Raw genomic sequence first — 26,316 nt, forward strand, 5'->3', positions numbered from 1 at the left:
ACACACATAGAGAAACACACATAGAGAAACACACATAGAGAACACACACACATAGAGAAACACACATAGAGAAACACACACACATAGAGAAACACACACATAGAGAAACACACACATAGAGAAACACACACAGAGAAACACACACATAGAGAAACACACATAGACACATAGAAAACACACATAGAGAAACACACACATAGAGAAACACACACACATAGAGAAACACACACATAGAGAAACACACACATAGAGAAACACACATAGAGAAACACACACATAGAGAAACACACATAGAGAAACACACATAGAGAAACACACACACATAGAAAACACACACATAGAGAAACACACACATAGAGAAACACACATAGAGAAACACACATAGAGAAACACACATAGAGAAACACACATAGAGAAACACACACATAGAGAAACACACACATAGAGAAACACACATAGAGAAACACACACATAGAGAAACACACACACACAGAGAAAACACACACATAGAGAAACACACACAGAGAAACATAGAGAAACACACATAGAGAAACACACATAGAGAAACACACACATAGAAACACACACATAGAAAACACACACATAGAGAAACACACACATAGAAACACACACATAGAGAAACACACATAGAAACACAAAGAAACACACACATAGAGAAACACACACATAGAGAAACACACACATAGAGAAACACACACATAGAGAAACACACACATAGAGAAACACACACATAGAGAAACACACATAGAGAAACACACACATAGAGAAACACACACATAGAGAAACACACATAGAGAAACACACACATAGAGAAACACACATAGAGAAACACACACATAGAGAAACACACACATAGAGAAACACACATAGAGAAACACACACATAGAGAAACACACACATAGAGAAACACACACATAGAGAAACACACATACACACATAGAGAAACACACACATAGAAACACACACAGAGAAACACACACATAAAAACACACACATAGAGAAACACACATAGAGAAACACACACATAGAAAAACACACACACACACATAGAGAAACACACACAGAGAAACACACATAGAGAAACACACACATAGAGAAACACACACATAGAGAAACACACATAGAGAAACACACACACAGAAACACACACATAGAGAAACACACACATAGAGAAACACACATAGAGAAACACACATAGAGAAACACACATAGAGAAACACACACATAGAGAAACACACATAGAGAAACACACATAGAGAAACACACACACACACATAGAGAAACACACACATAGAGAAACACACACATAGAGAAACACACACATAGAGAAACACACACACACACATAGAGAAACACACACACACAGAAACACACACACACACACATAGAGAAACACACACACATAGAGAAACACACACATAGAAAAACACACACACACATAGAGAAACACACACATAGAGAAACACACACACACATAGAGAAACACACACATAGAGAAACACATAGAGAAACACACACAGAGAAACACACACATAGAGAAACACAGAGAAACACACACAGAAAACACACAACACACAGAAACACACACATAGAGAAACACACACAGAAACACACACATAGAGAAACACACACATAGAGAAACACACATAGAGAAACACACATAGAGAAACACACACATAGAGAAACACACATAGAGAAACACACACATAGAGAAACACACATAGAGAAACACACACATAGAGAAACACACACATAGAGAAACACACACATAGAGAAACACACACATAGAGAAACACACACATAGAGAAACACACACACACATAGAGAAACACACACATAGAGAAACACACACATAGAGAAACACACACATAGAGAAACACACATAGAGAAACACACATAGAGAAACACACACATAGAGAAACACACATAGAGAAACACACACATAGAGAAACACACATAGAGAAACACACACATAGAGAAACACACACATAGAGAAACACACACATAGAGAAACACACACATAGAGAAACACACACATAGAGAAACACACACATAGAGAAACACACACATAGAGAAACACACACATAGAGAAACACACACACACATAGAGAAACACACACATAGAGAAACACACATAGAGAAACACACATAGAGAAACACACACATAGAGAAACACACACATAGAGAAACACACATAGAGAAACACACATAGAGAAACACACATAGAGAAACACACACATAGAGAAACACACACATAGAGAAACACACACATAGAGAAACACACATAGAGAAACACACATAGAGAAACACACATAGAGAACACACACACATAGAGAAACACACATAGAGAAACACACATAGAGAAACACACACATAGAAACACACATAGAGAAAACACACACACACACATAGAGAAACACACACATAGAGAAACACACATAGAGAAACACACATAGAGAAACACACACATAGAGAAACACACACATAGAGAAACACACATAGAGAAACACACACACACACACATAGAGAAACACACATAGAGAAACACACACATAGAGAAACACACACATAGAGAAACACACATAGAGAAACACACACACATAGAGAAACACACATAGAGAAACACACACATAGAGAAACACACATAGAGAAACACACACATAGAGAAACACACACATAGAGAAACACACACATAGAGAAACACACATAGAGAAACACACACATAGAGAAACACACACATAGAGAAACACACACATAGAGAAACACACATAGAGAAACACACACATAGAGAAACACACATAGAGAAACACACACATAGAGAAACACACACATAGACACAAGAAACACACACATAGAGAAACACACACATAGAGAAACACACACACACAGAGAAACACACATAGAGAAACACACACATAGAGAGAACACACACATAGAGAAACACACACATAGAGAAACACACACAGAGAAACACACACATAGAGAAACACACATAGAGAAACACACACATAGAGACACACACATAGAGAAACACACATAGAGAAACACACACATAGAGAAACACACACACACATAGAAACACACATAGAGAAACACACATAGAGAAACACACATAGAGAAACACACATAGAGAAACACACATAGAGAAACACACACACACACATAGAGAAACACACACATAGAGAAACACACACATAGAGAAACACACACATAGAGAAACACACACATAGAGAAACACACACATAGAGAAACACACACATAGAGAAACACACACATAGAGAAACACACACATAGAGAAACACACACATAGAGAAACACACACATAGAGAAACACACACACACATAGAGAAACACACACATAGAGAAACACACACAGAAACACACACATAGAGAAACACACACACACACATAGAGAAACACACACATAGAGAAACACACACATAGAGAAACACACATACACACACATAGAGAAACACACACATAGAGAAACACACACATAGAAAACACACACATAGAGAAACACACACATAGAGAAACACACACATAGAGAACACACACACATAGAGAAACACACATAGAGAAACACACACAGAGAAACACACACATAGAGAACACACACACACATAGAGAAACACACACAGAAAACACACACATAGAGAAAAACACACACACACACACACATAGAGAAACACACACATAGAGAAACACACACATAGAGAAACACACACAGAGAAACACACATAGAGAAACACACACACAGAAACACACATAGAGAAACACACACATAGAGAAACACACACATAGAAAAACACACACACACACATAGAGAAACACACACATAGAGAAACACACACATAGAGAAACACACATATAGAGAAACACACACATAGAGAAACACACACATAGAGAAACACACATAGAGAAACACACATAGAGAAACACACACATAGAGAAACACACACAGAGAAACACACACATAGAAACACACAAGAGAAACACACACATAGAGAAACACACACATAGAGAAACACACATAGAGAAACACACACACACACACATAGAGAAACACACACACATAGAGAAACACACACATAGAAACACACACATAGAGAAACACACACATAGAAACACACACACACACATAGAGAAACACACACATAGAGAAACACACACATAGAGAAACACACACACACATAGAGAAACACACACATAGAGAAACACACACACACAGAGAAACACACACATAGAGAAACACACACATAGAGAAACACACATAGAGAAACACACACACACATAGAGAAACACACACATAGAGAAACACACACATAGAGAAACACACACATAGAGAAACACACATAGAGAAACACACATAGAGAAACACACACAGAGAAAAACACACACATAGAGAAACACACACATAGAGAAACACACACACAGAGAGAAACACACACACACATAGAGAAACACACATAGAGACACACACACATAGAGAAACACACACATAGAGAAACACACATAGAGAAACACACACATAGAGAAACACACACATAGAGAAACACACACATAGAGAAACACACATAGAGAAACACACACATAGAGAAACACACACATAGAGAAACACACACACAGAGAAACACACATAGAGAAACACACACATAGAGAAACACACACAGAAAGAGAAACACACACACAGAAACACACACATAGAGAAACACACACATAGAGAAACACACACATAGAGAAACACACACATAGAGAAACACACACAGAGAAACACACACACAGAAACACACACATAGAGAAACACACACATAGAGAGAAACACACACATAGAAACACACATAGAGAAACACACACATAGAGAAACACACACATAGAAACACACACATAGAGAAACACACATATAGAAACACACAAAACACACACATAGAGAAACACACACACACATAGAGAAACACACACATAGAGAAACACACACACACATAGAGAAACACACATAGAGAAACACACATAGAGAAACACACACAGAAACACACAGAGAAACACACACATAGAGAAACACACACACACATAGAGAAACACACACACACACATAGAGAAACACACACATAGAGAAACACACACATAGAGAAACACACACATAGAGAAAACACACATAGAGAAACACACACATAGAGAAACACACACACACATAGAGAAACACACATAGAGAAACACACACATAGAGAAACACACACATAGAGAAACACACACATAGAGAAACACACACATAGAGAAACACACATAGAGAAACACACACATAGAGAAACACACATAGAGAAACACACACATAGAGAAACACACATAGAGAAACACACACATAGAGAAACACACACATAGAAAACACACACACACACATAGAGAAACACACATAGAGAAACACACACACATAGAGAAACACACATAGAGAAACACACACATAGAGAAACACACACATAGAGAAACACACACATAGAGAAACACACATAGAGAAACACACACATAGAGAAACACACACACATAGAGAAACACACATAGAGAAACACACACATAGAGAAACACACACATAGAGAAACACACATAGAGAAACACACACATAGAGAAACACACACATAGAGAAACACACATAGAGAAACACACACATAGAGAAACACACATAGAGAAACACACATAGAGAAACACACACATAGAGAAACACACACATAGAGAAACACACACATAGAGAAACACACACATAGAGAAACACACATAGAGAAACACACACATAGAGAACACACACATAGAGAAACACACATAGAGAAACACACATAGAGAACACACACATAGAGAAACACACACACACACATAGAAACACACACACACACACATAGAGAAACACACACATAGAGAAACACACACATAGAGAAACACACACATAGAGAAACACACACATAGAGAAACACACACATAGAGAAACACACACACACATAGAGAAACACACACATAGAGAAACACACACATAGAGAAACACACACATAGAGAAACACACACATAGAGAAACACACATAGAGAAACACACACATAGAGAAACACACACATAGAGAAACACACACATAGAGAAACACACACATAGAGAAACACACACATAGAGAAACACACACATAGAGAAACACACATAGAGAAACACACACATAGAGAAACACACATAGAGAAACACACACACACACACATAGAGAAACACACACATAGAGAAACACACACATAGAAAACACACACATAGAGAAACACACACATAGAGAAACACACACATAGAGAAACACACATAGAGAAACACACACATAGAGAAACACACACATAGAGAAACACACACATAGAGAAACACACATAGAGAAACACACACAGAGAAACACACACATAGAGAAACACACACACACACACATAGAGAAACACACACAGAGAAACACACACATAGAGAAACACACACATAGAGAAACACACACATAGAGAAACACACACATAGAGAAACACACACATAGAAACACACATAGAGAAACACACATATAGAAACACACACACACACACATAGAGAAACACACACATAGAGAAACACACACATAGAGAAACACACACATAGAGAAACACACACATAGAGAAACACACACATAGAGAAACACACACAGAGAAACACACACATAGAGAAACACACATAGAGAAACACACACATAGAGAAACACACACATAGAGAAACACACACATAGAGAAACACACATAGAGAAACACACACATAGAGAAACACACACATAGAGAAACACACACATAGAGAAACACACATAGAGAAACACACATAGAGAAACACACACATAGAGAAACACACACATAGAGAAACACACACATAGAGAAACACACACATAGAGAAACACACACATAGAGAAACACACATAGAGAAACACACACATAGAGAAACACACACATAGAGAAACACACATAGAGAAACACACACATAGAGAAACACACATAGAGAAACACACATAGAGAAACACACACATAGAGAAACACACACATAGAGAAACACACACATAGAGAAACACACATAGAGAAACAGAGAAACACACATAGAGAAACACACACATAGAGAAACACACACATAGAGAAACACACATAGAGAAACACACACATAGAGAAACACACACATAGAAACACACACACACACACATAGAGAAACACACACATAGAGAAACACACACATAGAGAAACACACACATAGAGAAACACACACATAGAGAAACACACATAGAGAAACACACACACACATAGAGAAACACACACATAGAGAAACACACACATAGAGAAACACACACATAGAGACACACACACATAGAGAAACACACACATAGAGAAAAACACACATAGAGAAACACACACATAGAAAAACACACACATAGAGAAACACACACATAGAGAAACACACATAGAGAAACACATAGACACACACATAGAGAACACACATAGAGAAACACACACAGAGAAACACACATAGAGAAACACACACATAGAGAAACACACAGAAACACACACATAGAGAAACACACATAGAGAAACACACACATAGAGAAACACACATAGAGAAACACACATAGAGAAACACACACATAGAGAAACACACACATAGAGAAACACACATAGAGAAACACACATAGAGAAACACACACACACAGAAACACACACATAGAGAAACACACACATAGAGAAACACACACACATAGAGAAACACACATAGAGAAACACACACATAAACAGAAACACACACACACACATAGAGAAACACACACATAGAAACACACACAAAACACACACACACACATAGAGAAACACACACATAGAGAAACACACACAGAGAAACATAGAGAACACACATAGAGAAACACACACATAGAGAAACACACACACACATACATAGAAACACACACATAGAGAAACACACACATAGAGAAACACACACATAGAGAAACACACACATAGAGAAACACACACAGAGAAACACACATAGAGAAACACACACATAGAGAAACACACATAGAGAAACACACATAGAGAAACACACATAGAGAAACACACACATAGAAACACACACACACACACATAGAGAAACACACATAGAGAAACACACACATAGAGAAACACACACATAGAGAAACACACACATAGAGAAACACACACACATAGAGAAACACACACATAGAGAAACACACACATAGAGAAACACACACACACACATAGAGAAACACACACATAGAGAAACACACACACACATAGAGAAACACACACATAGAGAAACACACACATAGAGAAACACACACATAGAGAAACACACACATAGAGAAACACACACATAGAGAAACACACATAGAGAAACACACACATAGAGAAACACACACACACACATAGAGAAACACACATAGAGAAACACACACACACACAGAGAAACACACATAGAGAAACACACACATAGAGAAACACACACATAGAGAAACACACACATAGAGAAACACACACACACACATAGAGAAACACACATAGAGAAACACACACATAGAGAAACACACATAGAGAAACACACACATAGAGAAACACACATAGAGAAACACACACATAGAGAAACACACATAGAGAAACACACACATAGAGAAACACACATAGAGAAACACACACACATAGAGAAACACACATAGAGAAACACACACATAGAGAAACACACATAGAGAACACACACATAGAGAAACACACATAGAGAAACACACACATAGAGAAACACACATAGAGAAACACACATAGAGAAACACACATAGAGAAACACACATAGAGAAACACACTGATCACACCGTTGTATGTTTATCATCAAATTTGAGTGTTTTTTAATTTTTTAAACACAACGTTCACTGTTCACCCTTCAGCTGTAGCTGATGCACACATTGTGGACCTCGTCAACTGAATTCCTAGAAAACACTGAGTACTGTGTATATCAGTGGATCAACCTGTGGTTTGTTTCTCAAAACTGAAACAGAACACACTGAAAGTACAACTCTTTGCAGTTGCAACACTTTCCATGGTTTTTAGTGTCGCCACTGTTGACGTCAAGTGATGTTTAAAAAAAACATAAACATGGAAACTGACATCTTTTAGGTTGATACCTTTTCTCAGCTGTCGTTATGGCGATGACGATCAATCTCTCGCCTCTGTTGACTCTTCAAGAAACATACTGACTATGTCTTCGTTATGTCTTCGTTATTTTAACCTTCACATTAAAAATATACAATATACAGTGCCTTGCGAAAGTATTCGGCCCCCTTGAACTTTGCGACCTTTTGCCACATTTCAGGCTTCAAACATAAAGATATAAAACTGTATTTTTTTTTGTGAAGAATCAACAACAAGTGGGACACAATCATGAAGTGGAACGACATTTATTGGATATTTAAAACTTTTTTAACAAATCAAAAACGGAAAAATTGGGCGTGCAAAATTATTCAGCCCCCTTAAGTTAATACTTTGTAGCACCACCTTTTGCTGCGATTACAGCTGTAAGTCGCTTGGGGTATGTCTCTATCAGTTTTGCACATCGAGAGACTGACATTTTTTCCCATTCCTCCTTGCAAAACAGCTCAAGCTCAGTGAGGTTGGATGGAGAGCATTTGTGAACAGCAGTTTTCAGTTCTTTCCACAGATTCTCGATTGGATTCAGGTCTGGACTTTGACTTGGCCATTCTAACACCTGGATATGTTTATTTTTGAACCATTCCATTGTAGATTTTGCTTTATGTTTTGGATCATTGTCTTGTTGGACGACAAATCTCCGTCCCAGTCTCAGGTCTTTTGCAGACTCCATCAGGTTTTCTTCCAGAATGGTCCTGTATTTTGCTCCATCCATCTTCCCATCAATTTTAACCATCTTCCCTGTCCCTGCTGAAGAAAAGCAGGCCCAAACCATGATGCTGCCACCACCATGTTTGACAGTGGGGATGGTGTGTTCAGGGTGATGAGCTGTGTTGCTTTTACGCCAAACATAACATTTTGCATTGTTGCCAAAAAGTTCAATTTTGGTTTCATCTGACCAGAGCACCTTCTTCCACATGTTTGGTGTGTCTCCCAGGTGGCTTGTGGCAAACTTTAAATGACACTTTTTATGGATGTCTTTAAGAAATGGCTTTCTTCTTGCCACTCTTCCATAAAGGCCAGATTTGTGCAATATACGACTGATTGTTGTCCTATGGACAGAGTCTCCCAGGTCTTGGTAGATTTGCAGTGGTCTGATACTCTTTCCATTTTAATATTATCGCTTGCACAGTGCTCCTTGGGATGTTTACAGCTTGGCAAATCTTTTTGTATCCAAATCCGGCTTTAAACTTCTTCACAACAGTATCTTGGACCTGCCTGGTGTGTTCCTTGTTCTTCATGATGATCTCTGCGCTTTTAACGGACCTCTGAGACTATCACAGTGCAGGTGCATTTATACGGAGACTTGATTACACACAGGTGGATTGTATTTATCATCATTAGTCATTTAGGTCAACATTGGATCATTCAGAGATCCTCACTGAACTTCTGGAGAGAGTTTGCTGCACTGAAAGTAAAGGGGCTGAATAATTTTGCACGCCCAATTTTTCAGTTTTTGATTTGTTAAAAAAGTTTGAAATATCCAATAAATGTTGTTCCACTTCATGATTGTGTCCCACTTGTTGTTGATTGTTCACAAAAAAATACAGTTTTATATCTTTATGTTTGAAGCCTGAAATTTGGCAAAAGGTCGCAAAGTTCAAGGGGGGCGAATACTTTCGCAAGGCACTGTAACTGTAACATGCAACAATTTCATAGATTTTTTTTTTTACTGAGTTACAATTTACATATAAGGAAATACATTTATTAAGGCCCTAATCTATGTATTTAAACATGACTGGGAATACAGATATGCATCTGTTGGTCATAGATACCTTTCAAAAAACATGGGCTTCGGGATCTCGTCTCTGTGCATTAAAATCGCCATCGATAAAATGCAATTGTGTTTGTTTGTCCGTAACTTATGCCTGCCCCATACCATAACCCCACCACCACCACCACCACCATGGGGCTCTTCAGCCTTTTGAAACACGGTTTCCCCGTTTTCTGTGTACTACATCATAATCATGTTTATTATGTCATTATATATATACACATATTATATAGTATTATTATATTACCATATTGTGTGATATTCTATGTCCTGCAAATTTGTTTTAATTATTATTTTTAGAAGAAAAAAATATGCAATTCTATTTGTACTGTATTTGATTTGTTATGTTTAATATCCTGTAATTTATATTTAATATTATGAATGTATTAATGCCTCCTGTGTACAATCTGCATTTTTAAAACAGAATTCCGGAAAGGAACAATAAGGTTGAATTCGCATCCCAATGGTTAAAATGCTAACCTGGGTTTGGTGTGTTGGTGTGTCTTTATATATAATATCTGCATCATTTCCCCGACCAGAAACTAAGTCAGTCATAGGGTCAGGGTCAGTTTGTTATATCTGGAGTACTTCTCCTGTCCTATTCGGTGTCCTGTGTGAATCTAAGTGTGCGTTCTCTAATTCTCTCCTTCTCTCTTTCTTTCTCTCTCTCGGAGGACCTGAGCCCTAGGACCATGCCCCAGGACTACCTGACAGGATGACTCCTTGCTGTCCCCAGTCCACCTGGCCATGCTGCTGCTCCAGTTTCAACTGTTCTGCCTTATTATTATTGGACCATGCTGGTCATTTATGAACATTTGAACATCTTGGCCACGTTCTGTTATAATCTCCACCCGGCACAGCCAGAAGAGGACTGGCCACCCCACATAGCCTGGTTCCTCTCTAGGTTTCTTCCTAGGTTTTGGCCTTTCTAGGGAGTTTTCCTAGCCACCGTGCTTCTACACCTGCATTGCTTGCTGTTTGGGGTTTTAGGCTGGGTTTCTGTACAGCACTTTGAGATATCAGCTGATGTACGAAGGGCTATATAAATAAATTTGATTTGATTTGATTGGTCGCTTATTTTTTTCTTTAAGCAATGGGTTTTTTCTGGCCACTCTTCTGTAAAGTCCAGCTCTGTGGAGTAGTTGAAGTGTACCTATGATGAAAATTACAGGCCTCTCTCATCTTTTTAAGTGGGAGAACTTGCACCATTGGTGTCTGACTAAATACTTTTTTGCCCCACTGTATGTCCCTATTGACATGACACAGACAGACGAATGTTAGTCAGTTTTCTGACAGAGAGACAGACAAACACTTATCTCCCTCACTAGCTTTAAGCACCAACTGTCAGAGCAGCTCACAGATTACTGCACCTGTACATAGCCCACCTATAATTTAGCCCAAACAACTACCTCTTTCCCAACTGTATTTTATTTATTTATTTATTTTGCTCCTTTGCACGCCATTATTTTTATTTCTACTTTGCACATTCTTCCATTGCAAAACTACCATTCCAGTGTTTTAGTTGCTATATTGTATTTACTTTGCCACCATGGCCTTTTTTGCCTTTACCTCCCTTCTCACCTCATTTGCTCACATTGTATATATACTTGTTTATACTGTATTATTGACTGTATGTTTGTTTTACTCCATGTGGAACTCTGTCGTTGTATTCCCACCCCCCCTCCATTCATCATCACTGCAGTTTGATTCAATTAATCAAGGTAAAGTTCGATATGAAGTGAAATAAGGCAATTTTAACCATAATCTCACTGTACTACATTGAAGAGTTTGGCATGTTTATATTGTCTAAAGATAGGATTTGCCACTGACACAGCACCTATATATGCCATTTAGCAGACGCTTTTATCTAAAGCGATAAAAGCGTAGTAGTATTTAAACCTATATCTGTTAATCAGGGTGTTTTTGCCATGACAGAGAACAGCTCTTTACAGTTACTACAGGGTTTCCGAAAACAGCGGTCCTCGGGACTCCAAGCGGTCCTCGGTGCCTGTTTTGGTTCACCCCCCCCCCCACACACACACACTACACAGCTGATTCAAATGATCAAAGCTCGATGATGAGTTGATTATTTGAATCAACTGTGTAGTGTGAAAAGCTCATTGACACCCTATATAGTGCACTACTTTAGACAAGGGTTCCCTATATAGTGCACTACTTTAGACCAGGGTCCATAGTGCATTATTTAGGGTGCCGTTTGGGATGCAGGTGCATTTCTCCTGACAACCATGCAGACCAGCACGCTGATACAAACCCTGTACCCTGGATTAGTCAACACCTTTTAACCCTGTACCCTGGATTAGTCAACACCTTTTAACCCTGTACCCTGTACCCTGGATTAGTCAACACCTTTTAACCCTGTACCCTGGATTAGTCAACACCTTTTAACCCTGTACCCTGGATTAGTCATCGCCTTTTAACCCTGTACCCTGTACCCTGGATTAGTCACCACCTTTTAACCCTGTACCCTGGATTAGTCAACACCTTTTAACCCTGTACCCTGGATTAGTCAACACCTTTTAACCCTGTACCCTGGATTAGTCAACACCTTTTAACCCTGTACCCTGTACCCTGGATTAGTCACCACCTTTTAACCCTGTACCCTGTACCCTGGATTAGTCAACACCTTTTAACCCTGTACCCTGGATTAGTCAACACCTTTTAACCCTGTACCCTGGATTAGTCAACACCTTTTAACCCTGTACCCTGGATTAGTCAACACCTTTTAACCCTGTACCCTGTACCCTGTACCCTGGATTAGTCAACACCTTTTAACACTGTACCCTGTACCCTGTACCCTGTACCCTGGATTAGTCAACACCATTTAACCCTGTACCCTGGATTAGTCAACACCTTTTAACCCTGTACCCTGGATTAGTCACCACCCTTTAACCCTGTACCCTGTACCCTGGATTAGTCAACACCTTTTAACACTGTACCCTGTACCCTGGATTAGTCACCACCTTTTAACCCTGTACCCTGGATTAGTCACCACCTTTTAACCCTGTACCCTGTACCCTGGATTAGTCAACACCTTTTAACCCTGTACACTGGATTAGTCACCACCTTTTAACCCTGTACCCTGTACCCTGGATTAGTCACCACCTTTTAACCCTGTACCCTGTACCCTGGATTAGTCACCACCTTTTAACCCTGTACCCTGTACCCTGGATTAGTCAACACCTTTTAACCCTGTACCCTGGATTAGTCAACACCTTTTAACCCTGTACCCTGTACCCTGTACCCTGGATTAGTCACCACCTTTTAACCCTGTACCCTGGATTAGTCAACACCTTTTAACCCTGTACCCTGTACCCTGGATTAGTCACCACCTTTTAACCCTGTAACCTGGATTAGTCACCACCTTTTAACCCTGTACCCTGGATTAGTCAACACCTTTTAACCCTGTACCCTGGATTAGTCAACACCTTTTAACCCTGTACCCTGGATTAGTCAACACCTTTTAACCCTGTACCCTGTACCCTGGATTAGTCAACACCTTTTAACACTGTACCCTGTACCCTGTACCCTGGATTAGTCAACACCTTTTAACCCTGTACCCTGGATTAGTCAACACCTTTTAACCCTGTACCCTGGATTAGTCACCACCCTTTAACCCTGTACCCTGTACCCTGGATTAGTCAACACCTTTTAACACTGTACCCTGTACCCTGTACCCTGGATTAGTCACCACCTTTTAACCCTGTACCATGGATTAGTCACCACCTTTTATCCCTGTACCCTGTACCCTGGATTAGTCATCACCTTTTAACCCTGTACCCTGTACCCTGGATTAGTCACCACCTTTTAACCCTGTACCCTGTACCCTGGATTAGTCACCACCTTTTAACCCTGTACCCTGGATTAGTCAACACCTTTTAACCCTGTACCCTGTACCCTGTACCCTGGATTAGTCACCACCTTTTAACCCTGTACCCTGGATTAGTCACCACCTTTTAACCCTGTACCCTGGATTAGTCAACACCTTTTAACCCTGTACCCTGTACCCTGTAACCTGGATTAGTCAACACCTTTTAACCCTGTACCCTGGATTAGTCACCACCTTTTAACCCTGTACCCTGTACCCTGGATTAGTCAACACCTTTTAACCATGTACCCTGGATTAGTCAACACCTTTTAACCCTGTACCCTGTACCCTGTAACCTGGATTAGTCAACACCTTTTAACCCTGTACCCTGGATTAGTCAACACCTTTTAACCCTGTACCCTGGATTAGTCAACACCTTTTAACCCTGTACCCTGTACCCTGGATTAGTCAACACCTTTTAACCCTGTACCCTGTACCCTGGATTAGTCAACACCTTTTAACCCTGTACCCTGGATTAGTCACCACCTTTTAACCCTGTACCCTGGATTAGTCAACACCTTTTAACCCTGTACCCTGTACCCTGGATTAGTCAACACCTTTTAACCCTGTACCCTGGATTAGTCAACACCTTTTAACCCTGTACCCTGGATTAGTCAACACCTTTTAACCCTGTACCCTGTACCCTGGATTAGTCACCACCTTTTAACCCTGTACCCTGGATTAGTCAACACCTTTTAACCCTGTACCCTGTACCCTGTACCCTGGATTAGTCAACACCTTTTAACCCTGTACCCTGGATTAGTCAACACCTTTAAACCCTGTACCCTGGATTAGTCAACACCTTTTAACCCTGTACCCTGGATTAGTCAACACCTTTTAACCCTGTACCCTGTACCCTGGATTAGTCGCCACCTTTTAACCCTGTGCCCTGTACCCTGGATTAGTCAACACCTTTTAACCCTGTACCCTGGATTAGTCAACACCTTTTAACCCTGTACCCTGTACCCTGTACCCTGGATTAGTCAACACCTTTTAACACTGTACCCTGTACCCTGTACCCTGGATTAGTCAACACCTTTTAACCCTGTACCCTGGATTAGTCACCACCCTTTAACCCTGTACCCTGTACCCTGGATTAGTCAACACCTTTTAACACTGTACCCTGTACCCTGTACCCTGGATTAGTCAACACCTTTTAACCTTGTACCCTGTACCCTGGATTAGTCAACACCTTTTAACACTGTACCCTGTACCCTGTACCCTGGATTAGTCAACACCTTTTAACCCTGTACCCTGGATTAGTCAACACCTTTTAACCCTGTACCCTGGATTAGTCACCACCCTTTAACCCTGTACCCTGTACCCTGGATTAGTCAACACCTTTTAACACTGTACCCTGTACCCTGTACCCTGGATTAGTCACCACCTTTTAACCCTGTACCATGGATTAGTCACCACCTTTTATCCCTGTACCCTGTACCCTGGATTAGTCATCACCTTTTAACCCTGTACCCTGTACCCTGGATTAGTCACCACCTTTTAACCCTGTACCCTGTACCCTGGATTATTCACCACCTTTTAACCCTGTACCCTGGATTAGTCAACACCTTTTAACCCTGTACCCTGTACCCTGTACCCTGGATTAGTCACCACCTTTTAACCCTGTACCCTGGATTAGTCACCACCTTTTAACCCTGTACCCTGGATTAGTCAACACCTTTTAACCCTGTACCCTGTACCCTGTAACCTGGATTAGTCAACACCTTTTAACCCTGTACCCTGGATTAGTCACCACCTTTTAACCCTGTACCCTGTACCCTGGATTAGTCAACACCTTTTAACCCTGTACCCTGTACCCTGTAACCTGGATTAGTCAACACCTTTTAACCCTGTACCCTGGATTAGTCAACACCTTTTAACCCTGTACCCTGGATTAGTCAACACCTTTTAACCCTGTACCCTGTACCCTGGATTAGTCAACACCTTTTAACCCTGTACCCTGTACCCTGGATTAGTCAACACCTTTTAACCCTGTACCCTGGATTAGTCACCACCTTTTAACCCTGTACCCTGGATTAGTCAACACCTTTTAACCCTGTACCCTGTACCCTGGATTAGTCAACACCTTTTAACCCTGTACCCTGGATTAGTCAACACCTTTTAACCCTGTACCCTGGATTAGTCAACACCTTTTAACCCTGTACCCTGTACCCTGGATTAGTCACCACCTTTTAACCCTGTACCCTGGATTAGTCAACACCTTTTAACCCTGTACCCTGTACCCTGTACCCTGGATTAGTCAACACCTTTTAACCCTGTACCCTGGATTAGTCAACACCTTTAAACCCTGTACCCTGGATTAGTCAACACCTTTTAACCCTGTACCCTGGATTAGTCAACACCTTTTAACCCTGTACCCTGTACCCTGGATTAGTCACCACCTTTTAACCCTGTGCCCTGTACCCTGGATTAGTCAACACCTTTTAACCCTGTACCCTGGATTAGTCAACACCTTTTAACCCTGTACCCTGTACCCTGTACCCTGGATTAGTCAACACCTTTTAACACTGTACCCTGTACCCTGTACCCTGGATTAGTCAACACCTTTTAACCCTGTACCCTGGATTAGTCACCACCCTTTAACCCTGTACCCTGTACCCTGGATTAGTCAACACCTTTTAACACTGTACCCTGTACCCTGTACCCTGGATTAGTCAACACCTTTTAACCTTGTACCCTGTACCCTGGATTAGTCAACACCTTTTAACCCTGTACCCTGTACCCTGGATTAGTCAACACCTTTTAACCCTGTACCCTGGATTAGTCACCACCCTTTAACCCTGTGCCCTGTACCCTGGATTAGTCAACACCTTTTAACCCTGTACCCTGTACCCTGGATTAGTCAACACCTTTTAACCCTGTACCCTGGATTAGTCACCACCCTTTAACCCTGTACCCTGTACCCTGTACCCTGGATTAGTCAACACCTTTTAACCCTGTACCCTGGATTAGTCAACACCTTTTAACCCTGTACCCTGGATTAGTCACCACCCTTTAACCCTGTACCCTGTACCCTGGATTAGTCAACACCTTTTAACCCTGTACCCTGGATTAGTCAACACCTTTTAACCCTGTATCCTGTGAATGACTCTCGTTGGAGATTTAAATGAGATGCAAGCAGAATCCATTTCTGAGTTGTCACAGGTCACGACATCCTAATCAGACACTCATAATGCACCTGTTTGTCTATCTTAGATAACCCTGTACACTAGATGAGTCAACGCCTTCTAATCTTCAGGTGATGTTCTCAGCTAGATAGCGTTCATGAATTGCTTGGTGGTTTAAGCGGAGCGTGAGTACTTGGTACATTCTGACTGTCTGTTTCACTGCTGCCTTGATGCACGTTCAAAGATTAGCGTCACACGGCGACACTATTTCCTCTTAACACATCTCTGACTAGTTTCAGTGAACACACACACACACACACACACACACACACACACACACACACACACACACACACACACACACACACACACACACACACACACACACACACACACACACACACACACACACACACACACACACCATAAACACACAGACACACACACACACACACACACACACACACACACACACACACACACACACACACACACACACACACACACACACACACACACACACACACACACACACACACACACACACACACACACACACACACACACACACACACACACACACACACACACACACACACACACACACACACGTGTCTGTCTCTCTCTCTGCAGAAATGCAGCAGCATCACCCTCGAATGAAAACCACAGGTAGAAGCATATCAGTCAGATGCAATATGCAGACTAAGGTTTCGTTTCAACACGTTTTCCTTTCAATTGTCTCATTTTGTATATTCAAACAAGGTAAGGCCAGAATGGTTGTCGTTCCGGTAATGCTGCCTGCTGGTAAGTCTTCTATGTGGGTCATGTTTGAGGTTAGAGTGTGGACAGCTTCACATCTGCTCTTATGGTTAGGGTTAGTACATGGTGTCAAGCCTCAAGTCAGTAAGTGTTAGAAAAAAATGTGTATCTGAAGTAGTGAAATAACCTGACTGAAATGGTCTTTACATTTGAATGTTATTTAGCAGATTTCTAAAGAATCATATGTGTCACGTTCGCTAAATACAACAGGTGTAGTAGACCTCACAGTGAAATGCTGAATACAACAGGTGTAGGTAGACCTTACAGTGAAATGCTGAATACAACAGGTGTAGTAGACCTCACAGTGAAATGCTGAATACAACAGGTGTAGTAGACCTCACAGTGAAATGCTGAATACAACAGGTGTAGTAGACCTCACAGTGAAATGCTGAATACAACAGGTGTAGTAGACCTCACAGTGAAATGCTGAATACAACAGGTGTAGTAGACCTCACAGTGAAATGCTGAATACAACAGGTGTAGTAGACCTTACAGTGAAATGCTGAATACAACAGGTGTAGTAGACCTTACAGTGAAATGCTGAATACAACAGGTGTAGTAGACCTTACAGTGAAATGCTGAATACAACAGGTGTAGTAGACCTTACAGTGAAATGCTGAATACAACAGGTGTAGTAGACCTTACAGTGAAATGCTGAATACAACAGGTGTAGTAGACCTCACAGTGAAATGCTGAATACAACAGGTGTAGTAGACCTTACAGTGAAATGCTGAATACAACAGGTGTAGTAGACCTCACAGTGAAATGCTGAATACAACAGGTGTAGTAGACCTCACAGTGAAATGCTGAATACAACAGGTGTAGTAGACCTCACAGTGAAATGCTGAATACAACAGGTGTAGTAGACCGTACAGTGAAATGCTGACTACAACAGGTGTAGTAGACCTCACAGTGAAATGCTGAATACATCAGGTATAGTAGACCTTACAGTGAAATGCTGAATACAACAGGTGTAGGTAGACCTTACAGTGAAATGCTGAATACAACAGGTGTAGTAGACCTCACAGTGAAATGCTGAATACAACAGGTGTAGTAGACCTCACAGTGAAATGCTGAATACAACAGGTGTAGTAGACCGTACAGTGAAATGCTGAATACAACAGGTGTAGTAGACCTCACAGTGAAATGCTGAATACAACAGGTGTAGTAGACCTCACAGTGAAATGCAGAATACAACAGGTATAGTAGACCTCACAGTGAAATGCTGAATACAACAGGTGTAGTAGACCTTACAGTGAAATGCTGAATACAACAGGTGTAGTAGACCTCACAGTGAAATGCAGAATACAACAGGTATAGTAGACCTCACAGTGAAATGCTGAATACATCAGGTATAGTAGACCTTACAGTGAAATGCTGAATACAACAGGTGTAGGTAGACCTTACAGTGAAATGCTGAATACAACAGGTGTAGTAGACCTCACAGTGAAATGCTGAATACAACAGGTGTAGTAGACCTCACAGTGAAATGCTGAATACAACAGGTGTAGTAGACCTCACAGTGAAATGCTGAATACAACAGGTGTAGTAGACCTCACAGTGAAATGCTGAATACAACAGGTGTAGTAGACCTCACAGTGAAATGCTGAATACAACAGGTGTAGTAGACCTTACAGTGAAATGCTGAATACAACAGGTGTAGTAGACCTCACAGTGAAATGCTGAATACAACAGGTGTAGTAGACCTTACAGTGAAATGCTGAATACAACAGGTGTAGTAGACCTCACAGTGAAATGCTGAATACAACAGGTGTAGTAGACCTCACAGTGAAATGCTGAATACAACAGGTGTAGTAGACCTCACAGTGAAATGCTGAATACAACAGGTGTAGTAGACCTCACAGTGAAATGCTGAATACAACAGGTGTAGTAGACCTTACAGTGAAATGCTGAATACAACAGGTGTAGTAGACCTCACAGTGAAATGCTGAATACAACAGGTGTAGTAGACCTTACAGTGAAATGCTGAATACAACAGGTGTAGTAGACCTTACAGTGAAATGCTGAATACAACAGGTGTAGTAGACCTTACAGTGAAATGCTGAATACAACAGGTGTAGTAGACCTTACAGTGAAATGCTGAATACAACAGGTGTAGTAGACCTCACAGTGAAATGCTGAATACAACAGGTGTAGTAGACCTCACAGTGAAATGCTGAATACAACAGGTGTAGTAGACCTCACAGTGAAATGCTGAATACAACAGGTGTAGTAGACCTCACAGTGAAATGCTGAATACAACAGGTGTAGTAGACCTCACAGTGAAATGCAGAATACAACAGGTGTAGTAGACCTCACAGTGAAATGCAGAATACAACAGGTATAGTAGACCTCACAGTGAAATGCTGAATACAACAGGTGTAGTAGACCTCACAGTGAAATGCTGAATACAACAGGTGTAGTAGACCTTACAGTGAAATGCTGAATACAACAGGTGTAGTAGACCTTACAGTGAAATGCTGAATACAACAGGTGTAGTAGACCTTACAGTGAAATGCTGAATACAACAGGTGTAGTAGACCTCACAGTGAAATGCTGAATACAACAGGTATAGTAGACCTCACAGTGAAATGCTGAATACAACAGGTGTAGTAGACCTCACAGTGAAATGCTGAATACAACAGGTGTAGTAGACCTCACAGTGAAATGCTGAATACTACAGGTGTAGTAGACCTTACAGTGAAATGCTGAATACAACAGGTGTAGTAGACCTTACAGTGAAATGCTGAATACAACAGGTGTAGTAGACCTCACAGTGAAATGCTGAATACAACAGGTGTAGTAGACCTCACAGTGAAATGCTGAATACAACAGGTGTAGTAGACCTCACAGTGAAATGCTGAATACAACAGGTGTAGTAGACCTTACAGTGAAATGTTGAATACAACAGGTGTAGTAGACCTCACAGTGAAATGCTGAATACTACAGGTGTAGTAGACCTTACAGTGAAATGCTGAATACAACAGGTGTAGTAGACCTTACAGTGAAATGCTGAATACAACAGGTGTAGTAGACCTCACAGTGAAATGCTGAATACAACAGGTGTAGTAGACCTCACAGTGAAATGCTGAATACAACAGGTGTAGTAGACCTCACAGTGAAATGCTGAATACAACAGGTGTAGTAGACCTTACAGTGAAATGCTGAATACAACAGGTGTAGTAGACCTTACAGTGAAATGCTGAATACAACAGGTGTAGTAGACCTTACAGTGAAATGCTGAATACAACAGGTGTAGTAGACCTCACAGTGAAATGCTGAATACAACAGGTATAGTAGACCTCACAGTGAAATGCTGAATACAACAGGTGTAGTAGACCTCACAGTGAAATGCTGAATACAACAGGTGTAGTAGTCCTTACAGTGAAATGCTGAATACAACAGGTGTAGTAGACCTCACAGTGAAATGCTGAATACAACAGGTGTAGTAGACCTTACAGTGAAATGCTGAATACAACAGGTGTAGTAGACCTTACAGTGAAATGCTGAATACAACAGGTGTAGTAGACCTCACAGTGAAATGCTGAATACAACAGGTGTAGTAGACCTCACAGTGAAATGCTGAATACAACAGGTGTAGTAGACCTCACAGTGAAATGCTGAATACAACAGGTGTAGTAGACCTCACAGTGAAATGCTGAATACAACAGGTGTAGGTAGACCTTACAGTGAAATGCTGAATACAACAGGTATAGTAGACCTCACAGTGAAATGCTGAATACAACAGGTGTAGTAGACCTCACAGTGAAATGCTGAATACAAAAGGTGTAGTAGACCTCACAGTGAAATGCTGAATACTACAGGTGTAGTAGACCTTACAGTGAAATGCTGAATACAACAGGTGTAGTAGACCTTACAGTGAAATGCTGAATACAACAGGTGTAGTAGACCTCACAGTGAAATGCTGAATACAACAGGTGTAGTAGACCTCACAGTGAAATGCTGAATACAACAGGTGTAGTAGACCTCACAGTGAAATGCTGAATACAACAGGTGTAGTAGACCTCACAGTGAAATGCTGAATACTACAGGTGTAGTAGACCTCACAGTGAAATGCTGAATACAACAGGTGTAGTAGACCTCACAGTGAAATGCTGAATACAACAGGTGTAGTAGACCTCACAGTGAAATGCAGAATACAACAGGTGTAGTAGACCTCACAGTGAAATGCAGAATACAACAGGTATAGTAGACCTCACAGTGAAATGCTGAATACAACAGGTGTAGTAGACCTCACAGTGAAATGCTGAATACAACAGGTGTAGTAGACCTTACAGTGAAATGCTGAATACAACAGGTGTAGTAGACCTTACAGTGAAATGCTGAATACAACAGGTGTAGTAGACCTTACAGTGAAATGCTGAATACAACAGGTGTAGTAGACCTCACAGTGAAATGCTGAATACAACAGGTATAGTAGACCTCACAGTGAAATGCTGAATACAACAGGTGTAGTAGACCTCACAGTGAAATGCTGAATACAACAGGTGTAGTAGACCTCACAGTGAAATGCTGAATACTACAGGTGTAGTAGACCTTACAGTGAAATGCTGAATACAACAGGTGTAGTAGACCTTACAGTGAAATGCTGAATACAACAGGTGTAGTAGACCTCACAGTGAAATGCTGAATACAACAGGTGTAGTAGACCTCACAGTGAAATGCTGAATACAACAGGTGTAGTAGACCTCACAGTGAAATGCTGAATACAACAGGTGTAGTAGACCTTACAGTGAAATGTTGAATACAACAGGTGTAGTAGACCTCACAGTGAAATGCTGAATACTACAGGTGTAGTAGACCTTACAGTGAAATGCTGAATACAACAGGTGTAGTAGACCTTACAGTGAAATGCTGAATACAACAGGTGTAGTAGACCTCACAGTGAAATGCTGAATACAACAGGTGTAGTAGACCTCACAGTGAAATGCTGAATACAACAGGTGTAGTAGACCTCACAGTGAAATGCTGAATACAACAGGTGTAGTAGACCTTACAGTGAAATGCTGAATACAACAGGTGTAGTAGACCTTACAGTGAAATGCTGAATACAACAGGTGTAGTAGACCTTACAGTGAAATGCTGAATACAACAGGTGTAGTAGACCTCACAGTGAAATGCTGAATACAACAGGTATAGTAGACCTCACAGTGAAATGCTGAATACAACAGGTGTAGTAGACCTTACAGTGAAATGCTGAATACAACAGGTGTAGTAGTCCTTACAGTGAAATGCTGAATACAACAGGTGTAGTAGACCTCACAGTGAAATGCTGAATACAACAGGTGTAGTAGACCTTACAGTGAAATGCTGAATACAACAGGTGTAGTAGACCTTACAGTGAAATGCTGAATACAACAGGTGTAGTAGACCTCACAGTGAAATGCTGAATACAACAGGTGTAGTAGACCTCACAGTGAAATGCTGAATACAACAGGTGTAGTAGACCTCACAGTGAAATGCTGAATACAACAGGTGTAGTAGACCTTACAGTGAAATGCTGAATACAACAGGTGTAGGTAGACCTTACAGTGAAATGCTGAATACAACAGGTATAGTAGACCTCACAGTGAAATGCTGAATACAACAGGTGTAGTAGACCTCACAGTGAAATGCTGAATACAAAAGGTGTAGTAGACCTCACAGTGAAATGCTGAATACTACAGGTGTAGTAGACCTTACAGTGAAATGCTGAATACAACAGGTGTAGTAGACCTTACAGTGAAATGCTGAATACAACAGGTGTAGTAGACCTCACAGTGAAATGCTGAATACAACAGGTGTAGTAGACCTCACAGTGAAATGCTGAATACAACAGGTGTAGTAGACCTCACAGTGAAATGCTGAATACAACAGGTGTAGTAGACCTCACAGTGAAATGCTGAATACAACAGGTGTAGTAGACCTCACAGTGAAATGCTGAATACAACAGGTGTAGTAGACCTTACAGTGAAATGCTGAATACAACAGGTGTAGGTAGACCTTACAGTGAAATGCTGAATACAACAGGTGTAGTAGACCTTACAGTGAAATGCTGAATACAACAGGTGTAGTAGACCTTACAGTGAAATGCTGAATACAACAGGTGTAGTAGACCTTACAGTGAAATGCTGAATACAACAGGTGTAGTAGTCCTTACAGTGAAATGCTGAATACAACAGGTGTGGTAGACCTCACAGTGAAATGCTGAATACAACAGGTGTAGTAGACCTTACAGTGAAATGCTGAATACAACAGGTGTAGTAGACCTTACAGTGAAATGCTGAATACAACAGGTGTAGTAGACCTCACAGTGAAATGCTGAATACAACAGGTGTAGTAGACCTCACAGTGAAATGCTGAATACAACAGGTGTAGTAGACCTCACAGTGAAATGCTGAATACAACAGGTGTAGTAGACCTCACAGTGAAATGCTGAATACAACAGGTGTAGTAGACCTTACAGTGAAATGCTGAATACAACAGGTGTAGGTAGACCTTACAGTGAAATGCTGAATACAACAGGTGTAGTAGACCTTACAGTGAAATGCTGAATACAACAGGTGTAGTAGACCTTACAGTGAAATGCTGAATACAACAGGTGTAGTAGACCTTACAGTGAAATGCTGAATACAACAGGTGTAGTAGTCCTTACAGTGAAATGCTGAATACAACAGGTGTGGTAGACCTCACAGTGAAATGCTGAATACAACAGGTGTAGTAGACCTTACAGTGAAATGCTGAATACAACAGGTGTAGTAGACCTTACAGTGAAATGCTGAATACAACAGGTGTAGTAGACCTTACAGTGAAATGCTGAATACTACAGGTGTAGTAGACCTTACAGTGAAATGCTGAATACAACAGGTGTAGTAGACCTTACAGTGAAATGCTGAATACAACAGGTGTAGTAGACCTCACAGTGAAATGCTGAATACAACAGGTGTAGTAGACCTCACAGTGAAATGCTGAATACAACAGGTGTAGGTAGACCTTACAGTGAAATGCTAAATACAACAGGTGTAGGTAGACCTTACAGTGAAATGCTAAATACAACAGGTGTAGTAGACCTTACAGTGAAATGCTGAATACAACAGGTGTAGGTAGACCTTACAGTGAAATGCTAAATACAACAGGTGTAGTAGACCTCACAGTGAAATGCTGAATACAACAGGTGTAGTAGACCTTACAGTGAAATGCTGAATACAACAGGTGTAGTAGACCTTACAGTGACATGCTAAATACAACAGGTGTAGGTAGACCTTACAGTGAAATGCTGAATACAACAGGTATAGTAGACCTCACAGTGAAATGCTGAATACAACAGGTGTAGTAGACCTCACAGTGAAATGCTGAATACAACAGGTGTAGTAGACCTCACAGTGAAATGCTGAATACAACAGGTGTAGTCCTTACAGTGAAATGCTGAATACAACAGGTGTAGTCCTTACAGTGAAATGCTGAATACAACAGGTGTAGTC

This window comes from Oncorhynchus gorbuscha, linkage group LG03 (genome assembly GCF_021184085.1).
Source record: "Oncorhynchus gorbuscha isolate QuinsamMale2020 ecotype Even-year linkage group LG03, OgorEven_v1.0, whole genome shotgun sequence".
Lineage (NCBI taxonomy): Eukaryota > Metazoa > Chordata > Actinopteri > Salmoniformes > Salmonidae > Oncorhynchus > Oncorhynchus gorbuscha.